At 35.7% G+C, this 13,128-nt stretch overlaps 1 long non-coding RNA gene across 1 annotated transcript in view; it reads left to right on the forward strand.

Annotated features, from left to right (window-relative positions):
* Positions 1–13,128, forward strand: part of LOC128093315 (uncharacterized) — a 35,099-nt gene that overhangs the window by 1,103 nt on the left and 20,868 nt on the right. The window lies entirely within an intron of this gene.

Below are 13,128 nucleotides of genomic sequence, written 5' to 3' on the forward strand. Positions count from 1 at the left end.
TGAAAGTTGAACTATTTCTGAAAGAATTTGGGGCGTAATCTTTCCAAATGTAAATATTTAAATTCATTATCCTAAATATTTCAGACCATCAGATGCAACTGCAACCGGAGTAAGCTTTAATTCCCACTGCACTACAATCCTGTTCCTGATCCTATGAAAAATTACTCTCTGATGACTTGTTGGCACACCATAATTTCTCCCTTTACTGCCCAAAACCACCACCGGCAAAACGACACAAAACTTGCATGGGTGGGTCATAAAAAGTAATAAACTCCCAAGTGTGTGCACTGCCAGGTCGCCGACGCCGCCACAATCACAAATATGGTGTAAAGTTGTTGAAAATTGTCGGTTTTTGTACGACCTAGCGGGTCATTCGGAGCGGTTCCGAAGTTTTGTTCCTGCTTTACGACTTCCGGAAAACTGCAAAGGCTCAGACGGCGCAAAACTTCCGACCATGGAGGACCTCCTAAAGGTGACCAGCTCACGCGAAGTGCAGGCTGGTTGGGTTTGCGCTAATGAGATTTGCGTTTCTGGTGAAATTTACAAACTCGTTTCCACCATAATCGATGCAAAATTGGTGGCGAGGGAAACAATTGGAAGGTGGTGGTGGTTTGAGGGATAAGACGTTTTCATCAGCAGTAAAAATTGATTGCTGCAAATGTTTGGTTATAATACAGTTTTATTGCATTGAGAAAAACAGAAGTAACACGTAACTGGATAAAATGGAATTGAATTTGATTTGAAGAAACAATTTTGTGAAATTAAATTTGGTATGTCTATAAATCTATTATTGTACAGGATTAATCTCCTTAATCCATTCACATGAAAACATAACCAATTCAAAATCACTAGGCTAACTGTTTAAGGGGTTCATGCACGTAGATATTCATTAAATTTGATGTAATAGAAAACAATAAAAACCATTGAAAAGATGATTTTCAATCACTTCTAAAAGTTTCATGAAGATTTTTCATAAATTAAATTCGCTCAAAATTTGTGTGCTAGGCGAACTGTCAAACTTTGTGAGCTTTTTTTTTTCGAAACACCGGGTTGATTTACGGGTGCCACGATATCTCAAGACGGGATGGACCAAACTGGCTAGAATTTAAGGTGAAGAATCGCAAGATATATTCCGTGTAAATAACGAATAACTGATTTAGAAATTTTGCCAATTTAAAACATATAAAAATAAAAACTGGCGATTTTTTACAAGAAAACATAAAAATATGTTTAGCTTTTTTCAAATAAGTTTTTTGAAAATCGGCCTGAGTCTGATTTAACGAGTCTTCACCACAATTTTGAGCCAATTTGATCAAAGCAGTGTTGAGTAATCGTGGCACCCGTTTTTTTTAAACTACAATACAAAATATGAGTTTGGAAATTTGAGAAGGTTGAAATTGATCCGAAAAAAATCAATTTTCGAAAAAAAACCGCATAGCAAAAATTGTCATGGCGTCATTTTAATCGATTTCAGCTATCATGAACGCTAATGAAAGGAGGCCGATTTTCGACTTGGAAGAAAAAAAATTTTTTTTTCCAGTTTTAAATGTGAAACCCAACATTTGAAAACTAATATAAAAACTAAAAACGAGTAGATCTCTAGATTTTTGCTAATTATTTTGCGATTTATTTAATTGTCATACGAAGAAAATTTGAAAATGTTTGAAACTCTATAACTTGAAAAGTAATTTGGTGTCCCAATTAATTAAAAAATAATCCAAAATTTTTAAATTTGTTCTAAAATAAGAACAAATATTTTTTCATTTTCTATTTGTAAACCTTTTCAAATGTTACGCATAATTTTAGAATATTGAAATTATTAGTATTTAAAAGGTCTGTGAATTTAAAAAAAAAAAAACACATTTTTGAGGATTTAAAATTGTAACAAAAGTTTTCGAGATATCGTTTGTTAAAAACAAACAGTTTAAAAGTTTAAAGTTTAATGAGTTAACTGCAAGAAAATTTTCCTAGCTTTCAAAAAAATCCGGACGTGCAAAAAGCAATCAGAAAGTGGCTATAACTTGAGAATGGCACATTTTATGAAAGAAGAAGTGTAATGTACTTTACGATTGCAAATTCGAATCGGCTTTAAAACATTCTTTAAAAATAATGGCTGTTTTTCAACATTAAAGAAAACACTACATTTTCAAAAAAATCATCTCTTCGGAACCATTTTTTTTTGAATTAAAATATTAGTGATAAAAGAATATCTCAGAATAAAAATAGAATTTCAGGAATCTGTAAGGATGTGCGAACTAAACTTGATTTAGTTTAAAATCTACATGCGACAGTTAGCACGACAACAACGATGAAAATTAGACTAGTTAATTTTAGTATAATCTTTTGAAAATGCCGTGATATGAAATATTTTCAAAATCCAAAAGTGAAATAGTAAATAAAAAACCTTATTCAATACATTCTAACAGATGTCGACAAATTTAATATCAAATCACAGCTTGAAACTTTTCAGGAAGACGATGATGCAAGAAGCTCAAATCTGCATCCTGCTAATAAGATGCCAAATCGCTATTAACTGCGAATATTTTGACACCGTGTGACCAAATGTTTTCTGTTTACGCATGGCAGTTTGCACACGAGGAAGCAGGGCACTGCACTCTGCTGCCGCCGGCTTCTCCGCCGTCGTCGTCAATTTGTGATTATAAATAAAACGAATATTTTAAAAATGTTCTCACCTATTACGAAATGCAAACCGACAAATTCCTTCGTGTTTTTTGTGGGGTTGTTGATCGCGTTTTTTTTTGTGTTTTTGTTGACCTTTCCAAAAACTTTTTTTTTTAAGATTTGAAGATTCTGGAGAGTGGAACCTGCTGGTCAAAAACGTCCAATCGTTGCTTAGTATTCAAGTGTGCTAAACGCAAAAAGTTCAACCCGATTTTAGCCGCTGCAGCAGCCAGATCAGCCCGGCGGAGTTGAACGACCTATCATCGCTGCTCTATCTGCTGGTTCTGCTGCAAAGCAAGAGAAACAGCCGGCGCGCAAAAAAAAGTCACACTCGCGCGAAAAACCGGCCAAGTCGTGCGCGTCCGACAACAGAACGGCAACCAGCCAGCAACAACAACAACAACAACAAACAACACATGGCCTCTGATGAGTGCAGATTGTTTGCAGTCGGGCGACTCTGCACCAGTAACTTTGGGAGGAGGAGAAGGAGGTGGTGGTGCGTCGTGAGAGAATAAGTTCACCTTTCTGGCTCGGGATTGACCAGGTCTGGAAACTTCCTCCTGTGTGTTTGTGCGTTTGTGTGTGTGTGTTTGCATCCACTGTTAAAAAAATCAAAATGGGTAATGGGTAAGTCTACCAACTCACATGGAATCGGGAAAAGTTACCCCGACCTCGCATCGATTTAAGTGAAACTTTGTCCTAAAGGGTAACTTTTGTCCCTGATCACGAAACCGAAGTCCGTTTTTTAATATCTCGTGACGGAGGGGTGATATGAGCTCTTTCAGTTTTGAACATGCAAAAAAAGAGGTGTTCTTCAATAATATGCAGCCTGAAACGGTGATGAGATAGAAATTGGACGCCCAATTTGATGGCGTACTCAAAATTCCGAATAAACGTATTTATCATCGAAAAAAACACTAAAAAAGTTTTAATACTCTGGAATTTTCCATTACTCTACTTTAAAATATATTGGAAAATTTTATTTTAAGGATAATTTAATGTTGATTATTTAAGCAAATCCCTTGATTTAATGTACTTTTCGATATTACATAGACCCAGTATAGTCATTATTCATTTAGAATAAAAAAAAATCATTCTAAAATTTCGTGTTTAGACAAACTTTACAGGGTTGTTTTTTAGAGTGTATTAATATTCTACAAAGTTTTGAAGCAGACAATTACAAAAAAATTGATATAAAACATAAGGTGTTTGCTTATAAACATCACGAGCTATCACGATTTTACGAAAAAAAGTTTAGAAAAAGTTGTCGTCGTTGATCATGGCCGTTCATGGTCACCCGCGACAGACACGGATGACGAAACAAAGAGAAAAGCATAAAGTAAATTTTTCAAAACTTTACAACTTTGTTGAACATTTTGACACTCTAAAAAGTAACCCTGCAAAGTTAGAAAAAAAACACGAAATTAAAAAAAAATGTTAATATGAAAATGACCCTTCTCGGTCTATGTAGATTCGAAAAGTACATTAAATTTCTCTTAAAATGACATGTTCCATATTTTTTTACAGTTTTGTAACGAAAAATTACCGAGTTTTAACTTTTTAGTGTTTTTTGCCTGGTATAGGGTTTGCTTTTGGCTTCGACTCAAAATCAAGCTTCGTAATCCAATCATTTCTCGAGAAATATTTATTCAAAAAATCTGTTTCGATGAAAAATACTTTTTTGCAATTCCGTCGTGAAACTAATTACTTTTCCTGTCATTCTTGAACGACGAAACAGCCTACTTTTCTGTACCAAAAATAACAGAATCGAATAGTAACCCTTTTCAAAACAAATGCTGAAAAGTTCTACTTTTCAGCACTGAAATGGATGCTGAAAAGTTGAACTTTTCAGCCTTTGTTTCGAAAAGTTATACTTTTCAACATTTTTTGAATTAAACGATTCATTGACTCAATGCATGGACATTTATCCTATAATTCTGTTCAAAGGGTGTTTTTGGAATTGCAAAAAACGTTGTATGGAACTCGTTGCAAAACTTAATGTTTTCATCACTCGTTGGATAAATGTACGACTCGTGCTGAAAAAATCCTCTTTTCGCAACTTGTTGCATAAACTACTATTTTTTAAGTTCTAAGTACGCCATCAAAGTTTCTTTGATACCAAATTTCTATCTTATCACCGTTTCAGGCTGCACATTATTGAAAAACACCTCTTATTTAGCAGGTTCAAAAATGGAAGGGGTCGTACCAGCCCTCCGTCACGAGATATCAAATAACGAACCTTGGATTTGTGATCGGACAAAAGTTACTTAGGACAACGTCTCACGCAAATTGAAGAGGGGTCGGGGATAATTTTTCCGATTTCGTGTGAGTTGGTTGAGGATTACCCATACTGATTTAGATATTTTATTCGTTTTCTTCTTAAATATTTTTTGCCTTCCTCACTTTACTGAGGAAAGGCTATAAAATCACTCGAAAAACGAACTTTTTAATTAAACCTGCTAGACCTACCTTCATTTGTACATATCGACTCAGAATCACCAGCTGAGCAAATGTCTGTGTGTTTGGCTGTATGTAGACATGTGTACCAAATCAATGTCACTGGAATATCTTGTCACAGGCTCAACCAATTTTGGCCGGAATGGTTTTAATCGATCCGTCTTAACGTCCCCTAAGTTGCTATTAAAATTCATGCAGTTTTATCAAAGTTATGTTAAAAAAACTGTTTCATATTAAATTAAAATTATGGTAAAAAGGGTGTTTTTCATGAAACCCTCACATGTTATATATTTTTAGAAAGCATATGAGAAGACCTTTCTTGTGGATTAAGAATTTTCAAGGTCTGACTTACCTATCTAAAATAACAAACAGTTTAAAAAATGGTCTGAATTTACATAACCTCAAATGGTCCCGTCTGATCGCCACGAAAAAAGCCTTGAAGAGGGATGCCAGGCGGTGAATCTTGACAAAAAGTCTGTAGGATGTCTGTTTTTTTTACTCGTCACTTATTTTCATAATAGATTTTGTTATGAAACTAAATGTATCGTGAATGAAAATGTAATGTGAAAATTAATTAGAATCAAGTGTTAAATTTTTCTTTCGTTTTGTATTTTTTTATCTGTATTTTTTTTAAATAAAGAAAAAAAAACTCAAAAGTATTATTCATTGCAAAACGAACCTAAATAATAATCAACAGTTTTGCTTAGTTATTCCATTTATAAAATTTTGTCAACATATTTTTAAAACTGTTAAAAAGAGCAAATAATGTCCTTAATCAATTTTCCGAGCTATCATCCGACTTCGTAAGGTTGCCCATAAAAAATGGTATGTAAATATTCGAAACTCTTTATCATGAGATAAATCTTTTCGATTGATTTGGTGCACAGTAAAAAATAATGTAAATTTGGAAGCTGTAATTGTACCTCTTTTATGATGTAATTTTACCTCAAATTAGACTGAAAAAGTGACATTACACCAGAAAAGTGGTAAAATTGCACATTTCCAGAGGTAAAATCACACCTTTTTTTGACATAAAAGATGTACCCCTTCCCAGATGTAATATTACCATGATTTTTTTCTGTGTGCCTTCGGCAAAGTATGAGTATTCTATTCAGGATTTGTTTGAGGAGCTGAAAAAAATTCCTAAACATTTAATTCAGTTAACAAATTTGCAAAATGAATTTTGGGAGTCGAATGGACCATTTTCATGTTATGTTTTTATTTTCTTTTCAAATAATGAGTCATTTGAACATTTTCAATAAAGTATGTTTTAAATAAATTGCCCTTTTCCAACTGTAAGATATCTACAACTTCTTTTAACTTCTAGTTAAAAACGCATTGTATTTTCCACTACTAGAAAAGTTAAAATTATCCAAAAATGCAATCCATTCTATGTTTCAAACAGATTTTCATAAGGAATATCCTTAACTTTGAATTTATTTCATTGATTCAGTAAAGCTAAATTTAAGTTGCTACGTACAAATCAATTTTAAAGAAAATTCAGTTTTATCTATGAAAGGCTTTTACTTGGCGAACCCTGAGGTTATGAGTGATTCTTTTGTAAAAGTGTCCGTGGAACACAACGTCCATTGTAAAACTTCTAAATTTTCCAATTATTCTCAAATGATGAAACGGTTTTCTTTTCGTAGCATTATCTAACATTTTTTCAGCATCCATTTGAGGTCCGAAACAGTTCAACTTTTCAGCACTTGTATCAAAATAGTAGTTTATGAAACAAGGTTCAAAGGCTGAAAAGTTCTAATTTTCCGCACTGTTTTTTTATTGGTTAGGAAATGTAGGCTTTTTCATTGCTCTCATAAGACAAGCAAAGTTGATAGTTTTGAAAAACAGAATTGCAAAAAAAAAATTCAGCACTCAAATAAAGGCTGACTAGTTTTTATTTTATTTTTGGCGATGAAAGGGAGACAGTTTAGTTATTTGAGAAGGCCAGGAAAAGTAAGTAGTTTTTTACGGAATTGCAAAAATTGATAATATAATTCCTTGGACAATATACTATTAAATGCAATTGGAAGAAAGTTTTTTGGTCTAATAGTTGCAAAATTATGAACAAAAGAACAAAAAGTTTATTTTTTTTGAAATCGTCAAAAAGTGGGTGGTTCAAAAAAAAAGTGAATTTTTCAATTTCTTACTGTGCTCACTCTCAGGTGAGGGCGGAGGGGGCCGATCGTTCGCACAGCAGCAAGCACCGTTCAAGGACAACGAGAACGCGGGAGGCGAATAAACTCTTGTACAGCAGCAACAGTCTGCACCGCGGATGCACTCTGCTGGACTGCTTTTTTTTCTCGCTGAAACTGTTTTTTTGTTGTTCGTTGCCCCAGCGATTCAGTTCAAACTCCTTTATCATGATTGATCCCCGCCGCGAAGGGATTTCTTCAGCTCGGCTGGAGTTGCAGCTGTTGCAGCACGGTGTTCTGGTTCTGGGCTTTTGGGATCTGGGACGGCGGGATTTGGGCTTGGGTCCAGTGAACCGGCGAAAGGTGAACGATATTGCGTTGTATCAATTTTAAGACGAGACATGGTTGTTTGGGTGGACTTGAAGGAAGAATAACATTTAAGCGATGTACATCTTTGCTGGGCAGTGTTTGAAAATGTTCGATGACAAGTGGAATAACCAGGGAAAGCAAGCAGTTACTTTGAATGTTTATTGAGAAGATTCGAGTTTGTTGAAATTATCATAAAATTATCATAGAAAAAACCGTTCAAGATTTATACCAGTTTTTCAAAGTAAACATTGCGGTTTAAATGTAAATTTGATTGGATAATTCAAACAAAGTTAAATTCCAGGAAAATTAACAATGTCGTTGCACCCACGAAACCATAAATAGTTGCATCTTCAGTAAGTCACCCAAATGACAAACTACATCCCAGGGGATATTCCCAGCCGTTTCAACCGACCTCAGACAGATCCTTCAACACGAGGGAATCTTCAACACCAGCACCGGCGCAAAATGACTAATAGTGTGAGCCATAATTGGCACTGCTTGGGTGAGGTTAATGTGCAATATCGAGGTTCCCCTCCCCTTGGGAACTAACAGCTAAACTTCTCCGCCAAAGAAGCCGCTGCGTTTTCCTCGATGTCAACGTGATTGATGACCGCCGATTCCTGTGCGGCAGGACCACACACAGTGGTTTAGGTGGGAACTTGTTCAGGGATCTTGAGTCTGAGTCAGTGTTTTGTGCTTATGAAATTTGAAACTTTGTGAAAAAATGGACTTACAGAAACATTCAATTTCACGGCGTATTTTCTAGAACAACCTTATCAAGAAAAAAATAGTCATCGCTACTTTCAAATGTGTCTTATAGGAAATTTTTTCAGCTTTCAAATGCTTCTAAAAGTGAAATGTTTCATCGGTAAATTTCTGAGATATCTCTTTTTTAAGTTTTTTGGTTTTAAATTCCTTTATTATTTATTGGAAACTATATACCGTAAACTGGGGTCAATTGGGACAAATTGGGCGAATTGGGACAGCAGTTTTAAACATGTTGGAGCACAATATTTTGATTTTTCTGGTTGGTTTCGGTTAGAACAGACTTAGGCCACCAAAATGTGTACATCCATTTCGAATTTTAAAGGCTTTAAGTGCTCTAAACACTGCTGTCCCTATTCAGACTGTAGTCCCGATTCACCCCAGATTACGGTACTAACAGTTCAGAAAACTTATCAAATGATGTGTTTCATGAGTCATTTACTCATCAAAATGTTTGCACATTTTGATGAGTAAGACAAGATTGCAAACCGCTAAACATTTTGAAAATTATGTTTTGTCTAAGTTTTTGAATACATGGGATTTATTCAGAAATTAAAATCATAAAACAGTGTAAAAATATATTTTTTACAAGAATTATTTGATAATTACATATGTTTTGTGTACAAATATCACGTGTCTACTCTGATTTAGCTTGTTCAACCGAAACTTTGGCAGGTTTGTGATTGTTAATGGTATTATTGAATTTTAATGAATAAATTTGATATTTTCTTAAGCAAACATTAACCAGGAACATAAATACAAATATGATTTTAAATCAAAAATGTACTACATATTACTGTAGCAAGCTTCAAAAGTCATATTTTCATGAGTATAAAATGAAAATAAAATTTTATAAAATGTTTTCTGTAGAAAATGCACTTAAAAGTAGCAATAAAACTCGAGTCTTCCAATTCAGAATTCTGAAAACACCGTCGCAAACATTTAAATTGTATTTTAACAAAAAAAATCTAACAGAAACTTTCTTTCCAAACTATTTGAACAAAAATCAAGACATTTATATTTTTTAAGATGAGATTGAAGATGAGAGTCTTATAAACTTCTAAAATATTGCTAATTCCTTGATCATTTAATACAAAAAAAAAACTGAAACAATCATTTCATACTATTGAAAAGTATTTCTCCTAAAGTAATTTGCAGTATAATTTCGAGTATAAAACATGTTTTGTATCCATGCAACTAGTTAGTGTTTGATTAAGGAAATATGATATTTATTCATAAAAATCTTGTAATACCCTATCAATCTCAAACCTGTAGAAATTTCGGTTGTATCAGCTAATTCCAAGCTGAATCAGAGCAGACCGGTGTTATTTGTACACAACAATTATGTAATAATCTATTTGTTCTTGTAAAAATAATATTTCAATACGGTTTTATTAATTTATTATTTGAATAAATCCCACATATTCAAAAATTCGGTTAAAACTCAATTTTCAAAATATTTAGCGGTTTGCAACCTTCTACAAAGTTGTTTCTTGTCTTATTTTGCACATTTTGTTCAGTAAAATACACATCATTTGACAAGTTTCCTGGACTGTTATTTAAAAGTTTCCAATAAATGATCAAGGATTTTAAAAGAAAAAACTTAAAATAGAGATATCTCAGAAATTTCCCGATGAAACATTTCGCTCTTAGAAGCATTGGAAAGCTGAGAAAATTTCCTATAAGACACTTTTGAAAGTAAGGATGACTATTTTTTCTCCTTAAGGTTGCCCAGAAAACACGCCGTGATTTATTATTTTTTTAGATTTGGTTTACATTTGCAAGAAAAAAGACTATTTTGATGACAGTTTCTTTTTTCTGAACAGTTTCATGCTAACACTTAAGCATCAGTGTAAACCGTCTCGTAGGTTTCGTACGTCTCATAAGTCTCACCTCCCTTTGATCCAGAAGATTGAGTTCTCGACGAAGAGGAGGAAGATCCTCCAATTGTTCGCGAAGAAGCAACCTGTCCTCCGGACGTAACGGTCTTTGCACCAGCTGACTTGACAATGGTTTGACTTCCAGCCGATCTCAGTCCTCCGGCAGATCCCGAAGATGTCCTGGTTACCGATTGTGTCGATCGCGAAGATCCAGTTGAACGCGAAGCTCCACGGAATTCCGAAGAGCGCCCTCCAGCGGTCTTAGTCGAAACTTGAGCGGCTTGACCAGCGGACTGGATTCCTCCAGCAGGACGAGAGAGCGAAACTTGCTTCAGTGAAGCTGTCGACTGAACTGCTCCGGTTTGGCGACCACGAGATTCCGAAGATTTTCCTCCAGACACCTTCATCGAAGATGATTTCACAATCGTTTGGCTTGCGGATTGCACACCTCCAGCTGGACGAGGTCCACGGATCTCTGATGATCTTCCTCCAGATACCTTCATTGAAGATGTTTTCGTAATCGATTGACTTCCGGTTTGCACACCTCCAGCTGATCCACCACGAGCCTCATGAGATCGTCCACCTCCTGCCTTCATGGAAACTTGCTTCAGAGAAGCTTGACCGGCCGATTGCGCACCTCCGGCTCCACGAGCCTCATGAGAACGTCCACCTCCTCCCATCTTCATCGAAACTTGCTTCACAGTTGACTGACTTGCCGATCGCATACCTCCAGCAGAACGTTTACCTTCCTTGGATTCCGCAGACCGTCCACCACCAGCTTTCATCGACACAGTCTTCGTCATTTTACGTCCACCCAGTTTCGCTGATCCAGACGAACGTGAAGCACCGTGAGACTCCGACGAAGATTTTCCGCCAGATTTCTTCATCGATTTCTTAACAACCCTGCCGGATCCGGACGATCCCGTTGAGGTGGTCTGCGATCCGGACGACGTGGAAGTGCTGGATCCGCCGGAAGTGGACGTTTGCGATCCCGAAGAGGTGCTCTGTCCTCCGGTTGTGGTGGTGGTCGTCACGGTCTGGCCTCCGGTTGAGGTGGAAGATCCCGACGAGGTCTGGCTACCGGATGAAGAAGAGGAGGAGCTACTTCCGGAGGACGTACTTGTCGGGTCATCGTAGGTGTACTCCGTGTATTCGACGTACTCGATGTACTCGATCACCGTTCCGTTGGCAAGTGTTTTTGTGGTGATGTTTTGAGCTACGGCGCAGCCGGCAAAGAAGATTGCCACCGCTAGTACAGTGAGTCCCTTCATCCTGAACGATTAAAGCTGCCTGATGAGCTGGTGAAGGCGGGCTCAGCCTTTTTATATCAAGCAAATTGATCTAAATGGCGGATCATCTCGTTCAAGTGTTATGCAAGTATAACGTTTTAGAAAATTTTGCTGACGCAAATCTTTCGCAAAATGTTTGGCTCGTGGAATTTTCGAGGCTATTCTGTTGCTTGTCTTTATAACGGTTAACATTGTTCTGAAAACTGGGCATACGTTTAATTTTTTACTATTAGGCTACTTTTTCAAACACATGTTTACTTTTTAGACTGTATCGTATGGCTTATGTCTGTAATAACTTACCAAATGATTCCTTTGTTTGTCATGTCCTTGCTATTTTTACTCCAGACATTTGAAAACAATGCCTTCTTTGAATTTCAAATTGATTTCTTCTTCATTTTTGAAACGAATAAAAATTGGCATAGTGACTTAATGGTCACGGCTTGTGTCTCATAATCGAATGGTTCAGGGATCAATTTCCGAATATTTTCAGTTGGAATTGATCTTTTAGTGTGAATTGAAAAAAAAAAAACAATTTCAATCGAATCGTTTGCTGGGAATATTTCGGACATTTTTTTTTTGTATTTTTTGATTTGGAAGAAACTTTGTGCGAAAACTTTTCTATGACCAAAGTTCGTCCATAAAAGTCTCAATGCAATTTTGGCAGCTGTCCATATAGAAAGGCTATTCAAATATTCAAAAATCTTGAGTATCTTGAGGACAGATTTTTTTATCGATTTAGTGACTTCAGTAAGGTTGTAGATACAGTACTTGTTCGGTAACTATACGAAAAATGCCGAGGAGACCACCGATATCTACTTAATCTTCTATCTATATATATAAAAAATTTCGACGGTTTTGTTCGAACGCGAATCAGTTCAATACGGAGCGTCGGATTGAGGTGCTTTTTGTTGCGTTGGGTTCGTATAAGCCCAAGGAAGGTTCTTACGCTAACTAATTGACATTTTGACCACTCTGGAACCGATTCCGGATCATCGGCAAATTGTGTGGAGAAAGTTACGTAAAATCATATTTTGATCACAGGAGGCTGAATAAGCAAAAAATCAAAAAACGTCAACAAACGAAAAAAAGGCAGAACGAAGTTTGTCGGAGGCTTGTAAAACATAAAAATTAAAGTTAATTGTGACTTGAAATTTCATAAAAACTTGTATTATTTTATTTATTACACTTGGTTTTTGCATCCACTGACCTCTTGGTTATTTTGGCTTGTTTTTATTTTTTTGACGTTTGTCTGCTTCTTAGGTGGGCTATAGTGCAGTTATCGAACGCCCAGTCAAAAAGCAGACCAGTTAAACAACGCCCAGTTACTGAACAAGAACTGTACTGCGTATGAATTCTGGAATTATAGTTATGTTCTAAAAAATACCAAAAAAATATGTTTTTGAATTGACTTTTCAAACAACCCCTCCCCCCCGCACCACTTTTCAAAGTCGACCTTAAAAATGAGAGAGCATAGCAATATTTGAAACAAAGTGTTTTACATATTATTTTCCATACAAATTTTGCATCTGTATCTTTTGAAGGAATTTTTTG

The sequence above is a fragment of the Culex pipiens genome, chromosome 3 (genome assembly GCF_016801865.2).
Source record: "Culex pipiens pallens isolate TS chromosome 3, TS_CPP_V2, whole genome shotgun sequence".
In the NCBI taxonomy this organism is placed as follows: domain Eukaryota; kingdom Metazoa; phylum Arthropoda; class Insecta; order Diptera; family Culicidae; genus Culex; species Culex pipiens.